The sequence below is a fragment of the Chiroxiphia lanceolata genome, chromosome 15, assembly GCF_009829145.1.
Source record: "Chiroxiphia lanceolata isolate bChiLan1 chromosome 15, bChiLan1.pri, whole genome shotgun sequence".
NCBI lineage: Eukaryota > Metazoa > Chordata > Aves > Passeriformes > Pipridae > Chiroxiphia > Chiroxiphia lanceolata.
The window spans coordinates 15037245-15060825 of record NC_045651.1 but is presented as its reverse complement, the minus strand read 5'-3'; the positions used below and the strand labels follow the sequence as shown (position 1 = coordinate 15060825).

At 45.5% G+C, this 23581-nt stretch overlaps 1 protein-coding gene across 2 annotated transcripts in view; it reads right to left on the bottom strand.

Annotated features, from left to right (window-relative positions):
- RASGEF1C (RasGEF domain family member 1C) overlaps window positions 1-23581 on the bottom strand; it is a 72403-nt gene that overhangs the window by 40750 nt on the left and 8072 nt on the right. Inside the window, exon 1 of one of the 2 annotated variants that reach the window (XM_032703102.1) lies at window positions 17356-17370. The exons of the other annotated variant lie outside the window; for it this stretch is intronic. The gene's annotated coding sequence lies outside the window, so the exon portion shown is untranslated. Of the gene's footprint in view, window positions 1-17355; window positions 17371-23581 lie in introns of those variants that run through there. 2 annotated transcript variants of the gene reach the window in all.

Here is a 23581-nt window from a genome sequence, read left to right as displayed (position 1 = left end):
ACTGTGGACAGGAAAACCAAGAGGTCAGAGCTGAGCCCGTCAGTGATGGATTCAGCCATGCAGGCTCCCTAGCTAAGTCCCACCTCTCAGCCCTGGGCAGGAGAGGTACTGATGATGACACTCAGACACACAGGACTTCCCTCCCTGGCAGGGAGGACGGACAGAGCACAGGGGCTACACCAGCACAGCCAACAGCTCCTGCTCAGCTACAGATCCGGGTCATTCCACCCAGGCAGCCTGGGAGCGCTCCAGGCTGACGAGCAGGCTCTCCTGCTCTATGGGTGACATATGGACGCGTCTCCCTAAAAGAAACGAGCTCGTGAGCTTCTGGATTCCCCCTTCTGGAGCACCATCTGTGCCCGCTCCCGGTGCCACCACCCACTGCCGCGGCGTGACCCGGGGCAGCCGGGCCCGCGCCAGCCCCGCGCGAGGCAGCAAAGCAGCATCTGGAGCTGCCCCCAAATTTAAGCACGTTCTCCCTGGAATAGGCTCAGCCCACGCAAGCTCAGCCTTCGTTCGGGCACGCAAAGAGTCTTCTGCTGACAGATTTTTCTCTGGCTGCGTTAAGTATTAAAAAAAAAAAAAAAAGAAGAAGAAGAAAGAAGAGACTCTGCTGACATTTAGGATAATGCTGCAAGTCTGTAGCTGGAAAATAAATCCCTCTGCTCCAGAAAGAGGGAATTTGAGCTGCAGCCCAAGTGCCACTACAGGTGAGGGTGCTGGGCCCACACAGATCCTGCTGGGGCTCCCACACCACAGGGAAGCACCATGCTCAGCCCCGACCACCTCTTCCCCAGGGGCAACAGGCAGGGGAGAGTCACTGCTGAGCTGACTAATTGCTCATTAGCCGAAATTAACTCTGCAAGACAATTCTGTGATCACTGCTAGAAGTCTGTCATTAAAAAGGACTGCAGACATTAGTTCTGAGCTTCCTATCAAAGCAGCAGCGATGTGATGCTCTGGCTTTGGGATCAACAATCTGCTCTGAGAGAACCATGGGAATCACCCGTGGTCCATCCAGCTCACCCACCTGCCTCTCACTCTGGCCACCACTGGATGCATCACTGAAAGGCAAGAGCACTGCAGAAATCCAACAGTTTGCTCACTACAGCAGCCTCTTTCTGCTCCTAAGAGACCAGTTCATATCCTGAAGCACAAGATTTAATATCCATCCAAAACCTGCTATTGTTAGCGATTCTTAGTGCCCATACAGCAATTATAACCTTCAGGAACCAGCAAGCAGAACCCTTCCTAGAGCTGTGGTAGGGAGCTCAGTGACACACACACGTGTTGGAAGAGCTGACTTTAAATATTAAGAGAATAATTTATTTTTTTTTTTGGCATCATTCCACTGATTTTTGTGGTATAAAACCCAGGGGTGAGTATGGTCCAAGATATACACAAAATGAGCTAAATTCTGAACTGCACTTGCTGACCTCATAACTCTTCAGCTGTTGAAATGTGGGTTACAAAGCCAATTTCCATAAAGGACGTGCTCCGTTAACAGTGGGAGACTGTGCTGACTCGAGCTGTGTGAGCACACTACTGAGACATTTCCCACATAATCTACATTCATTCCATACTTTTTGGAAGTGCTCCTCAAAAGATGGTGTCAAGGGTGCAAATCCTACAGATCAAAAAGATATGTGACCCATCAGAAAGCACAGAAAGCAGAGCTTTCTTAACTCGTTATTCTGGTGCTTTGAGAAGCCCCAAACAACACACGTGGTTTTTTTCCCCCCTCAGCCTTCAAGGCTGCAGGGCACCAGCTTGCCTGGGGTATGGGCAGCCCAGACTGGGGGACACACGCACCCCTCTGCAGTGCTTGGAAAAGGACATGCTGTACAGGGACACAGTGAAAATCCCAACCTGCATCTACAGATAGCACCCAACACAAAAAACTATATTCATTCAGTCATTTTGCTTGAGCAACAGTGAGGTTTTCAAAGCAGCAGCTACCACTGTTATGAAATTGTACTATTTTAATAATATAACAAACTACCTGATACAAAATTTGAGTGCACACCAGAGTTGTTACCCTGTGGCTAAATGTCTCATCCTGACTTAATCTTCTAAGGCTCCAGACCTGCTCAGACAAGAGACGTACACACCAGGACTTTAAACTCCATAGGGGAATTTCTGGTAAAACTATGCACCTACAGATATGCAAACACGTAGGATTTGCAAAAGGAAGAGTCTAATGTCACCTGTAATCTCTCGAGCCTGTAGATTTATACATGCAATTGAAGAAAACCTTTGACTTTCCACTCTGCATGGGAAATTGGATGAATCACATGCCCAAATTAGGTCTGGCATCACCACATATCTGATGGCAAGATGGCTGTATTCTTGCCATCTTATTTCTGTTCAGAGGCCACAAACTCAACAAGCCCTTGAAATCAGTGTGACTATTCCAAAAGCATGTTCCTCTGGATAAGGGGAGCCACCTTTGCTCCCCAGATACAACTGACGGCTCACGTCAACACTTACAGAAACAAAGTTAGAGATCCCATTTAAAAACTCAGCCCCTGGTATTTGCAAATTTTCTAAGAGTGCTACTATCAAAACCAGAAATGTGCAACTTTTCTTGAAACATTTATTCAGCTAAATAATTACTTCAGTTTGAATAATTCTAAAGAAGTTGAGCCAGCAGGCTGCTGCAAACAAAGAATATTGACAAGAACACTGGTTTATGCTCAATTTAAGGCAATAACTAGATAAGACATACAGCCCTTTGTCAACTGGATATACACCAAGCAGGAATATATGACAGCACAGAATGGCCACAAAGACTGTTTTAGGACTACTTAGAATTTAAATGATCACAGAGATTAGGGGTCAAGCTAGTAGCATGTCCAAAACTTGCATGTGTGGGTTCCCAGTGCAATACACCCTCCATGGATTCAGTCTTTGGGAACAGGGTTCAGGCTGTACTCACACAAACATTTACTGCCACAGGAGTTTGCAGAAGGATGGACAAGGACAGGTGAAGATTTCATTGCTAAGTGCTTTGCTGGGATGACCCCGGCTGCAGCTATGATGGACACGGAGTATGGCAATCTGACTCAGAAACAATCTGAACTCTACAAAGAAAAAACCATGGAAGTGAGGAATGTAATAATGCGAGCAGTGTTCAATGCAACCAAGAAGTGGGGCTGACTTGGTTTGTAAATAGTGCTAATTAGACCAGAAAATGTAAGAGTGGCAGAGTCTCACGTAATGCTCCGTTAAAGTTTCCAGTAGCACAGCTGAGGAGCTGAAACACCACATTCAAACAGCAGAACCCCTTCTCCTGGCTGCACTAGGACACTGTGCTCAGACGTGGTGTATGGTTATTCCGTTTTTTTGGGATGACACTTTGAGATCCAGGATGCTCTCCTCGCACTTCAAATTTTCAAATTCCCATTTCAGCAGTCCCTGCTGTACTTTTAGGCAGCACTGAAGTTTGACAGACTGTACTTCCCTGCTGAGAGAATCTATTTAGGAAGGAAGCAAGGAGGTAACCAGCTGGAAACCCATGATGAAGGAAAGACTACTTGTTACCTCCCCAAGGGAGATGGAGGAGAGTAAAAGTTAATGGAAGGATAATCAGGAACTCTTCAGGGATATCAGTTTATAGGCCAGGAGCACATATAACTGAGACTTGTTTGCATATCAAGAAACTCCAGGAGAAGGTATGACAGCCAAATGCAGCTTATGAAAATATGGCTATCTGAAAAGCTGATAGCTTCCTCACATGTGAAAACACAATCCCAACACTCAGCTTGGCAAGTGAAGGCTAAATAACATCAATACGTCTGCTCTGGGCAGCCATACAGTGAAATTGCTTCTTGTGACAGTGTTTTCAGCAGACATGCCTGGGACTCAAAGAAACAAGCTGGTTTTTTAGGGATTTCAAGGATCCCTGCTTAAAATATCCACAAAACTGAAATATTCAAACTTTGAAACAACACAGTGAAATCAGGTGCCTTTAAACAGTTGGTAAAAAAACCCCCCAACAGCTCAGAAATTGCTCAAAACCATCACACTGTGCCACAAGAACAGGACAAAATGCAATTCAGTTTTAGAAAGAGCCCCGGGTATTTAATTTCTTCAAAGAGTTTTAACAGACAAAACTCCAGAGAAGCTGCAGCGCCCAAAAGCAGAGATGTAATGGCTATTTACCTGCTCGGCAGTGCATGTCTGCAGTTGTGTCACCTCACCTGGAGAACTCCCTGCATCTCAGCAGGGCCAAGAGTCACTGTCAGTGACTTTTTTGGGAAACAGGAGGAGTCCACCCATATCTGAACTCCCTCCATACTATAAGAAGCATTTTGTTCAAGTACTGTCTCTAAATAGAGGTATCTGTGAAGATCCCCCCTTCACACCAGTGGTTCCCATTCATTTCCACTCCACACATTTAATAAAGCCCCCAGCTGGTCCCTGCAAGTGCCACCACGCTTGGGCCAGATCTGTGCCCTGACCTTCCTGCCAAGGCCAGCACAAAGCTCTCCTTCCCTTCCTGCTTCGAGCTGGTTGGCAATGTCACCACAGCCTATTAAACACTATGAAAAGGAAGGACCATGAAAAGTCCTTTCACTGACATAAGTGATCAAAAGCAGGATTTTATTATTAGGATATGTTTTGTCAAAAAGGAGGATATTGGCCAAGATTATCTCAGTCTGTTTTGTGATCATTTCAGTGAAATCTTTTGCACTGGCCAAATCCGGAAATGTGTGGGAAATTAAGTGATTTAGCCCATTATGTCTCTTTTACCACATTAATGACCAATATTCTTTTTTGTCCAGGGCATTTTTCAGTGTGTGCCTGCCATTCAAAAACATACAATTGCTTTCTTGTTTAAAATTTTTCTTAACATAGTGAGTATTCAGATGGCTACAACAATTACCTGGGTAGAAGAAAGTTCCATCTTATATACGGCACAATCCACCACCGTTTTTCAGGACTGTAGTCCATTTTACCAACTGAGTGACTTCTCAAGGAGAACTCAATTTCAAAATTCCCAAATCCTCCACTTTGAAAGCTTCTCATGTTACACCAGCTCTTCGTTTCGCTCCGCTGCCACCCCACACACCATGAGAAGCCAGAGTCAAGAGGTTATCCTGGAGCTCAGTCCATTGCTATTCAATGCTCATTTCTACAAAAGCCTCCAGGAGCTTCCATGTTCCAAACGACCCTTCCACAAAGAAAGGGGTTGGTCCAGCACCATGTCTCCATCCTCTGTAGAATCCTGAATATTTTTTTTCCTCTTTCTCACAACTGCAAATCTTTGATAATTTTCACCTTCTCTAGGCAGTTCAATGACACTTTTGATTTGCAAGCTGAGTTCAGGAAAGAATTTTACTGGGTGAGTAGTTTCACTACCTGCATTTCGCTATCACATCAGCACTGGCTTTCTTCCAACGAGGAGACTTAGAAGAATCCTGAAGAGGTCTTTGTATTCAGACCAAGCCTTCTGCTGAGCTGCGGGCACCATCTGTAGAGTGACTCTATGAAAATGACATCACTGTGTGGCAAACGTGTTCTTCCTACAGTAAATTTGTTTGGCACGCAAAGTCAAAACCGAGCTTTTTCAAATTGTCAGCATCTTGAGCTCAGTCTTGCAGCTAAATACCACGTTGTCTTCTTTCTACTCCATGTCTCGCACTTCAGCAACAATACCATCTCGGCAATCAAACCTGAGCTGGCATTTTTTGGGATGACTCACAGAGCTGACTACAATATAATTGCTCTCCCAGACCTGAGCTGGCTCAAAATGGCAGCGAATGTATCACAGAGGTGTCTCTTAATTCCCCACCCTTTGTTCAGAAAATTAAACACACACAGGGAGAAGAGACAGATGCAGCAACGGAGTGTGCATTTTGCCCTCATTTGTAACCAGTCCAACTCTTAACTAATGGGGCTTAATGTGATTGTACATTATGGTTTCAGACGGGTGTCTTTACTCACACTGAGTTATGCACTTCATGAGTGGCAGCAGCAAAACCACGAGCTCACCAACCGAGGCACTGAGAAATAAGGTTGGAGTGAGACTCTGTAAGTTAAAGTGACATTTAGTAGCATAACAGCCACATAACCTCCAGATAGAGGCTCTTAACCCACAGCAGACTTATTTCTAATGCTGTGTTTGTCACAGGTGACATGCAGTTACGTGCTCCCCAGACAGCAGTGACACACAATAGAGAAACCTTCAGTCTCTCTCTGAAGGCAAAAATGTTTGTCCTTGTCACCCAGTGAAAGATGGCAACCCCAGCCTGGTGTGTGCTGTAATCACACCAGCACAGCGAACCCAGGGGGAGGAAAATGAAAGCAGCCAAGAGGCAGTGCCTACCTTTTGAATCAATTTATCTCAGGGCATGCCTGTAGCCCTCCTCTGCGAGACACCACTGCTGTGAACCGGCAACATCGCTGAAGTAGGCAACAAATATCGACCTCTAAAACATCAGCCAGACTGTTCTGTATGAACCTTGGATGTGACTCAGCGTGGGAATACATCTTCAAAAGCAAGAGTTTCAGACAGCATTCTCTTAAAAGAAAAAAACCCAAACCAACTCCCAAACAAACAGTTCATTTCAAATCACTCTTCCTTCTTCCTTTTGTTTTTGTTTTTAATTGCAGCAGGAATGAGCTTTTCTGGGGTGCTATTTTAAAAGTCTGGGCCTCAGAGAAGTTCTGCCAAGTCCCAGCAAAACACAATGTAATTTTAAAATTACAGTCTGACAAACTGCTGCTTTGAGAGAACAATCATCTTCTAAATGACTGAGCACGCTGCCTCGATCGCAGCTTTACACGAGCTAGAGAAGGGGCTGCAAGAGCACGGACTGGTCACTGCTCTAACTCCATGCAGGCCATGGACTTCAACAACATCTGAGCATCACCATGTTGGTAATGAAAATCCCAGGGAATTGCTCTGCACCATCTTTGTTTAGCCTGAATTTGGTCACTGTGCTGAAACATCAGGATGGTACCACAGCAAGTCTGTTCACGTCTTGTTACAGTGACAGATTGACACCACACAGTTCCATCAAATAACAGTAAATCACGTCTCACAGATGTGACTAAATTAATTTGTGTTATTTTAGTCTGAGCAGGACTGAGCACTAGAGAATACTACACAGAGACAGGGCATACTGGGTATAGCAGTGATCACCTGAATAAGCCTGATGCTCCAGACAGCAACCCAGATTCAAGCTGCAAAGGCAGTGACAGATGATCTCTGGATCACCAGAGATGGGAGAATCATCTATTTTCATTTCCCCAAATCCTCTGCAGCTTTCAGACCTGTCAGCAATAAAGCACTGCCCAGCAGGAGCAAAGCAGTCCAGGATAATCCTGCAACATAACTCTTCCTAATAAACTGGAGCGATGGGCATTGGCACCTCCACTGTCAAACCTCGCTCTGGAATCCCACTCAGCACCTCTGGGACCTCAGCACGCAGGGAGGATTTGGGAAACTGTCAAAGGGCAGAGGAGACTCAGCAGCACCAGCCCTTTTCTCTGCACAGCCACACTGCAGGTGCCACGATGACACCCAGGACAGGATGATAAAGGACAGGGAGCAGCTGGTTGAAACCAGGCCAAGCTGCAGAGATGTGATGCTACCCTGCAAAGAAAAGTGGTTTGGAGAGAGTTCCAGCCACAATGCTGTCTTTTAGCCCAAAACGAGCCCATGCCCTACAGTCATCCATCCCAGGTCCCCAAGGAGGGACGGTGTGTGACATGTACCCTATGCCTGACAGCTGTGCTGGCAGGCAATGAACACCTTTGTGCTGCTGGATGTGAACCCACATCCTCCAGCTGACTGCCCAGAGGCTGTCAGACTTTGAACCTTTATCACTGTGTCCCTGTGGCCAAGGCCAGCACAAGCCACCTGCAGTGCCACCTCCAAGGTGAGCCAACATCAGCAGCACAACCCAGGGCCACCCACACCACAGCTGCTGCCTCCAAAGGAGCTGGGGGAGAGGGTGAAAGCAAGGGACACACGAGTTGTCTGGTGAACATTAGATCGTGGCACAAGCCAAATTATCCAGGGTGGAATTCACCCCTGAATTTGCCCCATGGGGGAAAGATAAATTCACTTTTAAAAGTTTACAGACTTGAAAAAAACTCCAGCAGCTGGACACACTGCAGTCGCAGCAGGCGTGTGTCCCTGTCTTCCAGCTTTAGCAATCCACAGCTCTGCTTGCTGCTGGCTGTAACCTAGAGCATTAACTGTACAAGATTTATGTTTAAAGCGTATTAGTAACACTTTTAAATGATGGAGGCATTTTAGCAAACAGTAAATTCTGCAGAAGCTCTTTTTGGCAGAGTTATCAATAATCCTATTAATGACAAGGTGCAATTTACAGCAAACTGGCAGTGGAAAGGAGATACAGGACTTATGTGAAACAAAAAGATAATACAATATTATTCCATTGACTGTGCTTTCTCTTAATTGCCTTGTTATGTATGCTCAGGGCTCACAATCTATCAGGGATGAAGTTGTTTGTTCATAAAGCAGCACACAAGAGATTTTTAATCCAAGATCCCTCTAGCTGCATTTTAAAGTTGTCTTTAATTTTGCTATTTTGTGTAAGTTTATCCTAATATTAGCAAGCACTCCTCTGAAAAGAAATTGCTGTGCTCAGTTGTGCTACTTGTACTGGATTATACGACTGTGCTTACTAAGGCTTTACTCAGTAAGACTGCACAAAGAGACATAACTTGCAAAACAGACTGCAGAGCTCGTGTCACTCCTCCCTGTCCCCAGGTTTGCAGAAAGGCTGCTGGCCCTAAGGACTGAATCCAACTAATATTCATTTGTGCATGTCCAAGTGACTCAGGCTCAGTGCATGTGTTATAACAGAGGCATCGAGAATATCCTTTGCACAATTATGAAACAACTCTACCAAACTGAATGCACAATTCTAATGTAACAAGCAAACTTCGCCTCTAAGAACATATCTATCCTATTAACACATGAAAAAGAACACACTGGAAACTTTAAAGATTGTAGGAAGACGCATTTGAGGCTTTAAATTATTTAAATTGTTTTCTTTTCAACATTATCTCATCTTCAGGTGTCTGTGTGGGAGGGCAGACAGATGGTCACTCAGCTGAGGAACTTGAGGCTGTTCTTTGTACAGTGGTAACAACCAGCAGTCTGGAAGGAACATGGGCTCCAGACCAGGCCAAAGTCCAAATGCAGGAGAAGAGATTTTGGAAACATTTACAGGAACTGCTCAGATCTAGTTTTTGTGTGGTTTTGCTTCAGCTTCGATTCCCAAGACTCTCCCAGATGGATTTGGTCATTACGCCATGAACAGCTAAAAAGCCCAAGGTGCACATTTTTATACCATATATAGTGGTAAGAATGTCAGCTATGCTGGGAATGAAGATGATGATGAATGCACTTATTTTATTTCTAGTTTTAATTATCGGGTAAATTCCATTTACCACCTAGAATGTGAAATGTGTTTTATTACAATAATATGCTTCCGGCATGAAGCCAAGACAGAGCTTCCAAGCAAGGGGGAGGGGGCATTAAACTGTGCTGGCTGGTGTTGAAAGCACTTGACATTTCTCCATTTCATTTCCTAGGTGCCACATCATAAATAAGCTCAATAAACTGTTGCTTACAGCCCTGGCCAATTTGAAACCCTACCTGACAGATTTATTTCAAGTATACCCTGTCCTCCAAAGCTGCTGGGAAACAACAACTTATCACTGCCAACCTGTTATTTCTAGGTCCAACATTGTCTGTAACATCAGCAAAGCCATTTCCAGTGCTTGTTTGCAGAGATGCTGAAAGTCACTGGAAGCTGATGGCTGCCTGCACTCATTGCTGAAGACACAGCAGATAAGCCAAGTGACATTTAGCTGTCCTACATCACATGCACTGCCAAAAAAGAAACCACAAAAATGAAGAAATAGATTTGGATTTTTTACAATTCATATTCCACGGTTTAGGAGAACTAGAGAATCATTTTAATTATTCCTTGCTAACCCTAACAGGATTGGCCAATCCTTATCTATAGCTCCACTCACATCACAGCCAAGTCGACTTGCACCAGAATAACTCAAGTTTCTAAGAACCTTCTCTTACAAAAGCTGTCAGCTTGGCATTACCTGCCTTTGGCAAATGCAGAGTAAAAACCTGCTGAGGGTGTTCTCTAACTGTGTGCTTGCTAAAATACACACATGTGGCTGGTGTCCTCCATGCAGACGACTGATGGGAAGACGACTGGGACGTTCCAGTCTGGGGAGAGCCTTACCTCAAAACCAACTGGAAATGAGAGCATCATGGTCTGCTCTGTTAGTTCAGGCACACGTGAAATCAGTGAAACCAGCTCAGTCCTGGGGTCTGATGCCTCAGTGACAAGCAGTGCAATTGTTCCACACAGCTGATGTGAGCGGGGAGCTCACACCCCAGGAACCATCTGCAACCCACACCTTTGGGCTCTCCAGCTCAGACATATTTCACACTCACACTGTTAATGCTGCTCTGGCTGAAATTTCAGTATGCAAATCAAACCTCACCCTGTTCATCCCCTGACAAGGCCATTTGCCACCCACCACCCTCTGCATGCCCAGAGCCCTTCAGCAGCACTTCCTTCTCCCACATTCAGTGCAGCAGTCTGGCCTGTGATCCCGGCTGGAGCTGCTGGGCAGGAGGAGACAGTCCAAGAGATTTCCACATTATCATGGCTCTCCATGAATGACTTCAAAGGAACACACAGATCCTATCTTCAGGAGATTAGCTGGAAGTGAACCGCCTGTGTAGGCAAGCTTGTTCCAGCCTTTTATCCTGTAACTTGCAGGATCTCCATACAGCAGAGACAATCCAAGACCACATTTGCCAAAGCCTCCCACACTGTGTCTGCAGGATGGTCATTTCCGGCTGCCAGGGCTATAAGGGAGGACAGGATAACACTCACAACCTCTCCTATAGGACAGAGATGTTTATTCCAACCTACACAGCAACTGCCATTGTTTTGGTTAATAAGCATTCAAATCTTGTCCTGTTGTGAGTTCCAGAATTACTTTTACTAGTTAGTTTACACAACATACATAATTACATTTCCATGAATACAAACCCCCGTTTCCTGTCGTGCCTTTACATTCAGAAAAAACAGCTCAGCAATACATTAATGCCTGGCTGAACGCTACCAAGTCCCTGGGAGCTTCGGGTGCATCCTTACAGGAAGGAGCTTTGCCTGCAAAGCGGGGAACAGGAGCTGCACCTGCCATGGACAGTAAACAACACTGTTCTCAAAAAGTACTGTGTGGGCTCCTGTGTGCAGCTGTGGAGCCCAGGGGAAGCTCCACATGCTGTTAGATGTCCAGTTAGTGCTGTCAGACAGAGGCTGCTTGGCTCTGCACAAGCTGCTGTGGGTGGGTCTGGGACAGTCCCTGCTCCTGGCTCTGTAGGAACACATGTGCTCTTCCACAAGGCAGATTTCCAGCAGCACTGCAGCAACTGCCAGGTATGCAATGGAGTCACCCACACCAGTGCTGTCGGGTGCACTTGTGAATTTTCAGAAGTGCCTCAGTGTCTGACAGACTCCCTGGATTCCCAAACACCCCACCAGGACAGCACTCGGGAGCCAGTGACAGAGAAAAGGGCCACTCTCCGCACATTCAGCCACTACAGAAGTTATCAGAGAGGTCTCTGTGAAGGAAACATAAGCTGAGCTTCACTTCCACATCCTGCCAGCTGGAAAAGGAGGGATAGGGGAGAGAGAGAACAAAAGTCACGTGGTTGTGGTTTTCTCCCAACAACTTGAGCTCGGTGCAGTGGCAGGCTCCAGGCTGGCGGCTGCCTGCCACCCCAGCTCCAGAGCCAAACCCCTTCACTCCTTCCAGCCTGGGCACACTCAGGGCTCCTGGCAAGGTCTGCCTGAAGGGTGTTTCTGTTCCCTCACCTAAACTGAAATGTGAACAAACCTCAAAGTTACAGGGTGGCAAACGTAAACACGGTGCAAGTTTCCCTCTCCTGCACGAAATATCAGGTTGTGCCAACCAGTGCTGCATTATGCACATCTCAAACTCTCCAGCTCTGCATTAGCATTCTGGAGCACAGCTTTATCCTCCTGCTTCAGAGACCAGCCCCTGCTTTACATAAATCTTTAATGAAATGCTCTGCCTCAAGCACTGATGCCTATGAACAAAAGGCAGAGCTGAAGGAAAACAGTTTTACCTCCAAAAAACCAGAGCAGTTCTACATAAGGCACATCAAAATTACACTTACTACACCAGTCTGGGATCCCTGGAGCACCACTAAAAAGAAGGCAGAGCATCAAGAAACACGAGCAGCTGGGAACAACTGTAAGTGCTCTCCAGAAAGGCAGAGAGGAGTCTCATTCAGCTGAAGTCCGTGCTAAAACACTGCAGGACCCATCCATTCTCCCAGCACAGGTGTCTGGCTGATGCCCACGTGGGAGTTTGTGAGGCTGTGTGTGCCAGGTTGGCATCAAATGCTCTGCAGCAATGAAAGAGCCTTTCCACTGCTCAGGAGACTGATGTTAAAACCTCGAGATTTAAAAACACACACACAAATCTATCAACTTTCTATTCCCTTTGGGGTTCTGAGCACTTATGGTTAATGCTGTCAAGTGTTTCAAGTGCTTCCTTCACAAATTTAAAGGTTGTAAATGTTCATCTCCCCCTACAAGACAGGCTAAGTAGAAATAAGACTAGAAACTGAAACTGTACCGATTCAGGAGCAGAAATTGTCATTTTAAGATAAAACTAAGTACCATGGAACTAAAGACAAAGTTGGAGGGGCTGGCAACAGTGTGACAAGGACAGTCAGAGTCCTGATGCAAAACAATGACCAGGAGATGCTACAAGGCTCTCAGAGTTGAGAATACAGACAGCAGTGCAAAGACATCCAGCATTTAGGGCTTCAAACTGGAACACTCCACTGATGTTCCTCAAAGCAGTCTACAGGAGTTAAGGCATGTAACTTCCATAAAACTTAATGGAAAATGTTTGTTTAAATCCTCAACACTGCATTGAAAAGACGTATTTCAGCTTCACAATCTGGACTGGATACTTGAATTTTCATTTTTAATATTCACATCTGCATGTAAGCCCCAGGTCAGTAAATCATTTAAATATGTGCTTCAAAATGCAACAGCCAACGAGGCTCCTCGTGTGCTCAAAATTTAGTAAACATATAAATGTCCCATTCAGCAGAGATAGGGTGGTTCACATGGTTCTGTGTTTTCCTGAACTGATGCCTAAAGCCTGCAGAGGCTGCCATGAGGGAGTTACCATTTTGCTAATAAATACCAGAGTGTTACCACACTTATTCCTACAACTCAAGAGAAACAGCAATGCCAGAGACAGATTGATGTCTTGGAGACATCAGTTATTTGTGCATTTTGGCCTTTTAATCCATATTTTGGGCTCCCTAATCATGAATCTGAACTAAGTTGAAAACCTGGACCCAAGTGGACACTTTTCAATTATCCCTTTAGTTTTAATGAGCAGCAAGAATCCTAGACTAGGTTTTCTGCATCACAATCATCTACTGTGAAAGTGACAAATAAAGCAAGAAGACCCTCCAAACCCCAAACCCAATACCTTAAAATAACAGCAACGTGGTGTAGGACAAACCCTCCTCCCCAGCTCAATTTCAAATACTCAAAATACAGAGGGCCTTTGGCAATTCAAAATACCTTCAGATTTGGCTCCCCCTTACCTTTGCAGGACACCATGGGATAACCAAGGACAGGAACTGAACTCAAGACCTTGAGCTGAAGGCCCAGAGATGGGCAGGAGGGTGTTATGCCCTTTGGGATTAGACATTTTGGGAAAGATCACCATGAACATTTGGACCTAATCTCCAACTTGGGAACTGAGGTTTCTGAAAGCATGGAAGTATTTGGATCCCATCATCTGATGCTCACTTACCCCAATGAGCCTAAGTCTGACAATAAATTAATGACTACATGCACCCAACGTTTAGCTTTTCAAAGCCAAACAGCTATTTGTGGCTGCATTTTGAAACTCAGAATCCAACAATAATCATATAAAAGCTCAGCAGTTTCCATTTGCAGTCACATCCGAGGTAAGAAATAGGCAAGACAGCAGCTGGATGTTAATCTGGTATGACCACATGCAGCAAAGCAGAGATCTTGCTTTCCCATCCCTGTTGCTTTCCTTGCAACAGAGACAGCAACTGGCAGAAAGTGGGGTGAGTCTGTTCACTCTGCTGATCTAGCAGAAAATTAACACACCAAGAAGTAAAAAACCCTCCAAGGACTGCCCTGCCCCTTATCAAAACCGAACATTGCCTACAGAATGAGCCCAGGGAGCCCACTCCTGTCAGCCACACAACCTGCAAACCCGAGGCAAGGGAGAGGGAGGAGATGCACAGCTCCAAGAGAGGAAAGAGACTCCCTTTTGGCACCAGTTCATGGGCAGGGTAAAACCTTCAAGCCATGCTCTCAGTGAGCAAGTGGCATCCAGCACATGTGGGGGAGGAGACAACACGATGCATTTTTGGGTCTAGTCAGCAGACAGAGGCAGGTCTGTAGAATAACACATAGCAGTGCACGCAGAGATGAGCACATAAAAGTCCCAACACACGGCTGGCAGTGGGCAGGATTCCTCCCCACAGCTGTGCCGAGGCACGCTCAAACGGGGGGGCACAGTTGGCCTCCCCTCCGTACAGCTGTAAGCCTGGACAAAGTCCTGCCGAGCACAGAGGAGGGCCAGTTTCCACACCAAATCCCTCCCTGCTCCCTGCAGACCTCCATGTATTTCTGAAAACTGGAAGGAAGAGCACATGTGAGAGAGGCAAGAGGACCTGTCCACCCGCTGTGTGTTGGCGCTTCGGTGCTGAAGGTGTGAGGACCCTTTGCATGGGGACAGCAGGCTCCTGGCAGCAGCTACCAGACACAGCAGCTCACTGCTGGACAGCTGCACAAAATTCCACCTCAGGCAGTGACCACAGTCTGAGCTGTGCCCACACTGTCCTTTAGACACTCAGCTGAACCCAACTGAAACAATCTTTTACCCACTGCACTGGTGCTGCTGGCAGAGTGACAGCAAACGGCAGGATTCTCTGCAGCTCTTTATTCATATTCTCTCAGTTAAGGATATTTCCCTGGCTCTTCTGCAGGCAAACACCTTCGGGACCCACATCCTCCCAAACATACACAGACCCCTACTCCTACATTACAGAAAGACAAAGACTTAACATGAACAGGTACTTGGGTCACAGCACACCCTGCATAAAGAACAGGGTTTCCTTGAACTCGTTTCTGTGTGAATGACAGCTTCATTTTCAAAAAGAGAAGTTCATTTTGATCCTTCTGAGTAATTCCACTGATTGGAGCCACCGGTAGATTGCTCTGTGGCTCACTGATTAAGCTCAATGTGAATAATTGCATTACTAAAACAGACTGGCTCAGGCGCCACTGGTGACAAGTCAGAGCAGCCAGGGGTGGCAGAAGCAGCGCACCCACCCGACACTCCAGCTCCAGGAGGGCAGAAGAAGGTGCTCATGTGGCTGCAGAGAATTGACCTCCAGAAGGTCAGCAGCCTGCCCGTTCTTCCCTATGGCTGCATCTGGCTCCCGAGTGGATGGACCACTTCATGCCGTGGTCCCAGACGTGAATTTAGTATGCATGACCGTGTTCCCGAGGGCAGCGCCGACGCGGAGCAACGCTGAACATGCTGACAAAGGCAAGGGAAGTGACCTGGAAATGACAAAGTGAAGCAAGGGAAGGAGCAAAGAGGAGGTGGCTGAGGAGAAGCGTCTGCACAGTTCTATCCCTAGAGCCCGCTGGGAAAGGCGGCGAGGTTTGTCTGATACGGTTGGCGCAGTGCAGGCGCCGCTACGTGTCTCGGGGTTTGGGCAAAGCTCTGTAGATTGGCAGCCAAGAAGACTAATCTTGTACCACCCAGAAGTGGTGGGGGATATACAAGGAATCAAAAAAAAAAAAACAAACCAACAAACTACTTTAGTTTTCCATCATGTAGAATATTACGTCGAACGGCAGAGATGCACTGTCCTGAGCACAGCACCAGCTCCTGGCAGCAAGCACAGAGTTGCCACACAGTTCTGAGCAGCTTAAACTGTAATTCTCAAAGCTGGGATCCCTTTTTCATAATAAGAAGTAGCAGAAAAATCGCTTTTAATAGGCAGAAGGAATCACTCATAAAATCAGAGATCAATTCTAAAAACCTAAAGTGCTACTTCTCTCTCAAACACCCCAAGAGAGAAGAAACTTCCCTTAAAAAGGTGCCAATTAATTAATGAGATTTGGTAAATGAGTGCATTTCCTGTGCAACAAACTACAGGCTTCCACTTCCAAAGTACATTATGTTAAATTGGACAAAGACCCACTATTCTAGAATAAAAGAATGCCCACTGGAGGCTTCACACTAACGTAAGTATTCCAAGAATATCTTCATCCAGGAATACAAGCAGCATATTTGCAAGTGGAGACAAGGCAACTCTTAAATATACTAATATCTCCTAAAGGAGTTAGCACAGAGATTTAGCACTTAGCAGACAAAGGAAACACAGTAGCTCAGCCTGTTGGTTACACAAAAGCTCAGGAGACAGAAGGATGAGCTGCCTCCTGTGAACAGAAGACCCTCAGGGCATGTCTGTGATATAAAGCAATGAACTGGCTCCACACCCTGCACTACACCACGGAGACATCACGTCTCAGACTGTCTCAGTACCTGGGGACCACCGTGTACTTTTATTTAAACAGTGAACTACAGTGTGAGCTGCTTTGACTGGAGTTAGCTGAGGGTTGGGGCAGGAGCCCAGGCTGGGGATGGACAGGACAGGAGAGCATCTTTAGCACTGTGCACAAGTCCCACAGTGGATTTGGGCACCATCATCACACGGGTGAGAGCACAGCTCCAAGCACAAGGCAGTGGTGGAGACCACAAATGGGCACCTGCTCCCACTTCACACTGGAGGTCCCCCTGACACCCTAAACCCACTGAGAGGTGGCAGGATGTCACTAATAAGGTCAACAGAAGAGACACCAGTCACTAGACCAGTGTGGTTTATAGGGATTCTACCCAGCTCAACCCGTAACACTCCCAAAGCCCCCTCCTCCAAATTCCTCCCCAAACCTTGCCTGCAAAAAGCTTTACAGCAGCAGTGCTCAGCCCAGATGAAGGGACACTCACCAGTGCCACACAGAGGCAGGTAAGTCTTTTGGGATAGATAGCATCCAGATGTTTTTCCCTAGACCAGCTGATGACAATCCTTAGCAGACTATGTGCTACTGATACAGAAAGACTATTCCAGTTGTTCTATGGAATAATAAGCATCAACCTTGCCTCTTCAGGGGCACCTCTCAGTACTCTCACACTGAACAGCCAGAGTCAACTCACCAGGATGCCCAGCTCTTGACTTTCATTATGGTAAATTATTCACAGCAGAAGTGTCACTTTAGCAGGGCACAAATTCTTGTAATCATAAATATTTTCATATCATGACTTTCCTTCTCTTATACCTGTGGAGTCTTAGACCACACTGATTCTTTCACCTGTGCAAAGCTGTTCCCACACAGAGGACAGTCCTCAACTTCCTGGAACACAGAAAAAAAAACTCACAAGGACCCTCTCCAGACTTTCAGAAAGCAGCATTAATAGTAATTTCCTAGAGCACTTTTAGGGATTTTCCTATTCCTCAAAATAAATTTCCCTTTCCTACCACAAGACCCATCTCTGCATACGCTCCCCCTTCAGTATAATCAATATACTGATACAGAAGTGAATGCCTTGCCATACATCTTTTTACTGCTTTAATACCCTGACTTTTCCCTATGGCTGTGTGAACTAACTCTATTCTAAACCCTTAACTGTATTTCTGTACCAATGATTTCCAATTCAAAGGCTTTGCATTGCCAATTACACACATGCACGCACATACCTACATGTGCATCTTCTGTTAATGCTTTAAGCAATACTTCAATCCTTTAATATTCTCTTCAAGGCCTCTTACAATTTTCCCACAATGCTATTGAGGCCAGCAATTAACCCCACTGAAACATCACTGCTAGCACAGTGCAGTGGTCAGAGACAAGACAATGTCACAGAGACGTGCTTTCACTTTCTCATAAACAGGTATGAAGTCCTGGCTTGCCTATAACCATGTTTTTGCCAACTCATCTGGGGATGAGAACACTTAGTATTAGTTATTCACAACTGTACTTACCCACCTCTGTTCTGGTAGTTCAGAGCAGGAGTGCTGAGTCATGCCAGGAGAATCATCCCTTTTTCTTCAGTGATCTGTCTGCCACGGCCAGTGCCATCAGCTGACACAGATTTTGCCTGCTGACAGAATTGAGCTGAGCTGTACAGCAGCAGGAAGGTCTGCTACAGCAGCTGGGGCACATCAAGACCCTCATCTCCTATATCATCCACCCCCGAAATGGCAGCAGGGAGGAGCACTAATTTCCATCTCCAGGCCTGCTTTCGTGCTGCCAACCACCTCGAGGTGTGGACATGGGCAGCAGATTAACCTGTCACAGACAGGATATGGCTGTATCCTCCCTGCAGTTTGTGCCAAGAGAGCTGGAGAAACTCCAGAAGTGGAAACTCGGATGTTCCTCAGAACCTCAATTTGCAGTCAGCCTTCCAAGAAACTACTTGTGTGTCTATAAAGTCTCTAGGACCATATTGGTTCTCACCTGTAGGAAACCAAGAGTAGAAACAGTCCCTTCCACAAGCCCTGCCTGATAGAAAGTGTTTGACTTCTCACTCTGGGTGGTTTTTAAGTTGAAGTCACCTGCAGTGTCCTGTTTGGAAATGAACTTTTGTCTAATGGGATAAATGCACACTTCTGGTTAAAAACAGACTTTTTCCCGATCAAAGGAACTGGAACTTACATTACATAAAGCAATACAGAAATCAAAATACACTTTTCCTATTTTGAGCAGGAAAAAAGAAACCTTCCTACATAAACATGACAGAACAGACACCCAAGTCACACACTAAGCATTTTACAGTGGTTTGGGAAAGAAAAGAAACACAAAATTTGAAGTTAATATTTCTCCTGGAATGAGATTAAAGATATTATTTTACGCCCTACTTGAAACATCATAGTAATTTTCATCTGCACTAATAAAAATAAATCAGCAGCTGATCTTCCATGCATTACAATTACCATTTCATGCAACAGTCACAATGTTTCTGAGATGCATTTGCCCTTTGGAACTCCTGCCACAAATAGAGCTGAATTTAGGGACTGCTGCGTGCACAAATTTATTACATCAATTCTTTCCAAAGCAGGATATTGTCATGCAGAAAATGCAATGTGGGCAGCTCGAGAAAGGCATCCAGTACTAAGTAAAGACTTTTAAGGGGAAAATAACTAGAACCAAACAACTGAAAAAAAAAAAAAAATCATCTTGCATGACACCAACTGTTGGGTGAGCAACAGAGCCCTGTTTGGAGCACACCTATCACCCAGACATGAATTAATGGATTCACAAGCAGGGCTCCTGCCCGCAGCTCAGCCTCTCACAGAGATGCTCACGTGCAGAGCAGGACACAGCTTGCTGTTAGGCAGGAGAAGTTCAATATTCATTAAGCAAAAGAGCCCTCACTCTGTGCTGCTGCCTGCAGCACAGATCACCTACCCATGGGTTTTGTCAATCCCGTGGGGAACGCTGCACCTTGAGACACCACACAATGCACCAACACCTCAGCTGGGCTGTTTGCACAGCCAGAGTCCCAAGCTGGGAGCCTGCAACCGCTTTTTTGGAGCAATTCAAATAGAAAATGCTGCAAAGACAAAAGGTTTAATCTCAAATTTGCATACAGCAACTTACCCTCGCAATAGTTCACTCCTCGAAAGAGAGCTACATGAAAAGGGAGAACTGAAGCGGGCAGCTGCACGGTGGGAGATTTACTCCCAGAGAGCCTATGGAGGCTTTCTTTTACAGCCCAGGACAGTAATACATTCAACTGTGCTAAAGCAAAAGTGTCAGGCACAGAGATTTAAGGAGATAATATAGTGAAGGCACAGGGACTAGATAAAAATCATTAAAAGATGCAGGCAAAAGCTGCTTCTTCCTTGCTCTTTGCTATCAGTTGTCCCTGTTGTACTGGATGGGGAAGGCAGAGCACAACAGCTTCAGCAGGAAAGGTGGCTGGGGCAATTTTCTCTTCAGCTGCCCACAGCACACTCTCATGACCCAACTCCAAACCCAGCTTGCCCCCAGGGACCCTTGTCCTTCTGGCTCAGACAAACCCAGCTCTGGTCACCAATGCAAACACCTGCATTCAGGTGTATGAGGCACCAGATGTGCACAAGTTCAACCTGCTCTAGCCAGCACTGTCAGGTGGAAGTCTAACTTGCTTAAAGAGGTCAACCCTGACCTTAGATTCTTCTGTGTCTACATTTCTACTACTGAGCTCCACCTTGGCAACACAGAGATAATCTGAGAAGCCCAGTAAAACCACGGATAGAAAATACGAAGGTGTGGTAGAGACCCAACACTACATAAGCTGTCAAAGCCCCCCTGCTCTCCTATCTCTGGAAGCCATGCAGCAAAGATTGTCATAGCCATCTGCTTGGTGCCTTCAAGCACTTGGTCCCACAGGTCACACTGGAAAAGCCCAGCAAACTGGAAAGCCTCACAGCCATCTTTCCAGCAGCACACGGGCTGAAGTCTGCTACCCCAGCACTGGCCATGCATTTTTGTCTCTGCTCTGTGCCTGAAAATGCTCTCTTTAAGACACAGCTCTGCCAAATAGGCTTGTCACCATCTTCCAAATAACTCACATGAATGTCTTGCATTTTTCAAGTGATGTCACGAAACACAGGGCTGCACACACCACAAACACTGACATATTTCACTAATACAATCCAGGAGCAGCATATGGAGAATATTTATACAGGTCTTTATTATTTTTTATGAAAGGTAAATGACCCTTTTGGGGAAATGGTGATTGGTGCTGACAGCATCTTTGTTTCTAGGAAAAAAAATACCAATGGAGGAGGCTCAGAGGTTTTGCAAATCTAACTCATGGGTACAAACTCCTCCAGTTCTGTTGAAGGGAAAAAACCATTCTCTTCTTCCTAAGATTTAATTGTCATTCCTCTTATAATCTGGTCTTACTAAACTTGTTACTCAACACAGTAATTAGCAGAAATAAGAAGATACATATAAATAAAATTCAGCTATTGACTCTAATTAACTCTTCTTAATAGCTGTTTTACTAATTGGGGTGGAGCAATTTTGTCATGATTTTAGCTGCTGACGAACAATTAAGTAGAATGCAGCTTTAATTCCTTCTTGATCTCCTGACAAAAGCCAACACACGTTCAAACTCATGTGAGAGAAACCAAAACTAAATCAGAGCAATGTGACATTGGCACATGTTGTCTCAGCGGGTGAAAAGCAAAGCTGGGATCGTACTGAAACCTCAAGTCTTTGCACTTGAGCTTTCCTTGGTGACAGCAGTAACGCCCTGGTGCAGGAACAGTGCCAGATTTGTGCAGCATTTCTTTGCCCTCCCGAGGAAGGGAAAAGGCACAGAACAGCCCAAAGGAGGTGCAATGCATGACTCAGGGGACCAATGTGGCTTTTAGGGTGCTAGCACTTAACTCTTGTGCTCTGATACATCGCACAGCAGCCTCTAGACAAGGCCCATAATCTCACTGTCCCTGTTTCCATCTGCCAGAAGCGGATACCGGCCTGTCTCCAACATGGAAGGACGCCTTGATAAATGCAGTAATTATCACCAGACACCCCACCCAGCAAGCAAGAAAATAAAGGCCATTTATTTGCCCATCTAGTTACAAAACCACCACCAGAAAACTCTGTAAATCAAGGCCCTGGAATCTGATTTAATTAAATCAATGAGAATTATATCATTAATTTATCAGCAAGCTCAAACCTAACAGGAAATTGTTTATATTGACCACAAACTCCTTCCACGGAGCCGCTTGTCGGTACCTCTGCTATCGAACAGCCCCGGCAGCCCAGCTGCACCTCTGCTGCTCCATTTGTCATCTCGGTGCACCATTTGTTCCTCCCAACACAGATCATCTTGCACAAAGCAGTTGTCATGCCTCTTCCTAGTCCCCACCATCTCAAGCACTTTACACATTCCCCTCCACACGTGCTCAGAAAAATCACTTGCCATAAGAGTTTTTCAATGGGGCTTGTCAAAGCATCAAGATAGAAGGTGTGCAGGGTAGAACCTCCAGTTTCTTGTGCTCCTTGCTGAAACACTCCAACCCACAGTACAACAGACCTCCAACCCACAGCCTCTGTGAACAACACTCCACACCCACAGTACAACAGACTTTTCTTTCTACAACATACCACTGAGATATTTAGACGTGGCTTGTAAAGAAGAATCCGGACAGAAGGGAAGGCGGGAGAGACACAACAATCTTAAAAAGAAACTTCATGCATGTAAAAGCCCACCAAAAGTAAAACCTGGATACCTGCAATGTAAACGATCAGGAAGTGATTTAAGGCAGTTTGGAAACACCATGTCAGTGGCTGGTTGAACACCTCCTTTGGAACACAAACATTCGTCAGGCTATTTATAGTCCAAGGGGAAAAGCTTCTGCTTTCCCTCACCCAGGCACAGCAGAGCACAGTCTATTCTCAGTGAAGAACATAAATTTTGAGCAACTCCAACAGACACGAACAAGTCATTGGTTTCATCTCAATTTAACTGATTTCAGAAAACTTTAAGAAGTGATACTCAAGATGAGGGCTCTCAATCTCAAAGACACTCAAACCCCTACTAGACCTTCTATTGTGTAGGCAGCAATAGCTGATTTATTGACTGCCAAATGCTGTGGATCAAGCCTTAGTATTTGCTAATATCTCTCCTGAAATTGACCTTTTCAGGCCCAATTCAACTCCCATTAGTAAGAAAGGAAGAGGACCTACTCTCTTTAATAGAATTGAATACGTTGTATCAGTCAGCAGCTGATCAGGAAAAATAAAGCATTCAGACCAATTAGTCTTTCTGGCTACATTTTGTCTGATATGAAAACTTCAACCTTAGGGCTAAAATAAAGAAATTATAGTGCTGTTTCCAGATTAAAAAGAAAGGTGTTGAGAAGAGGAAATCCACCTCTCATTCACTTGGGTGTAATTCAGAAGTAACCCTGCCGAAACCAGGGCAGCTCCAGGAACACAAATATGAAGTGACAGGGAAATCCAGCCTACTATTCACATCACATATTCCATGGTTCTTTCTATTTCACAGTAATACACCAAGTTAAGCTGCTTATTAGACGGGCACATTCTCCCAACAGCAGCCAGACTTGTGTGTTATGTTGGGCTCGCCATCAGCACTGACCGCCCCGTAATCATAATTCTGCTGTCATTTGTGGTTCCACTTCAGAAGATCCTTGCTTTAACACACAAATTGGATCACTGTTAGCACTGCTACAGCCCAGAAGAGAGGCATGTGAGTAATGCCACGAGAGGGACTCCTTGTAACCATCCCTATTTATACAAACCCCTTGCACGCTTTCCTAACAACCTGTACCTTCAAATACTTCTGTTGGATGCTGTGGCACATGCTTCCAAGCCCCACAACACACCCATTAGCAAACAACGACCTTCCTGAAATTACC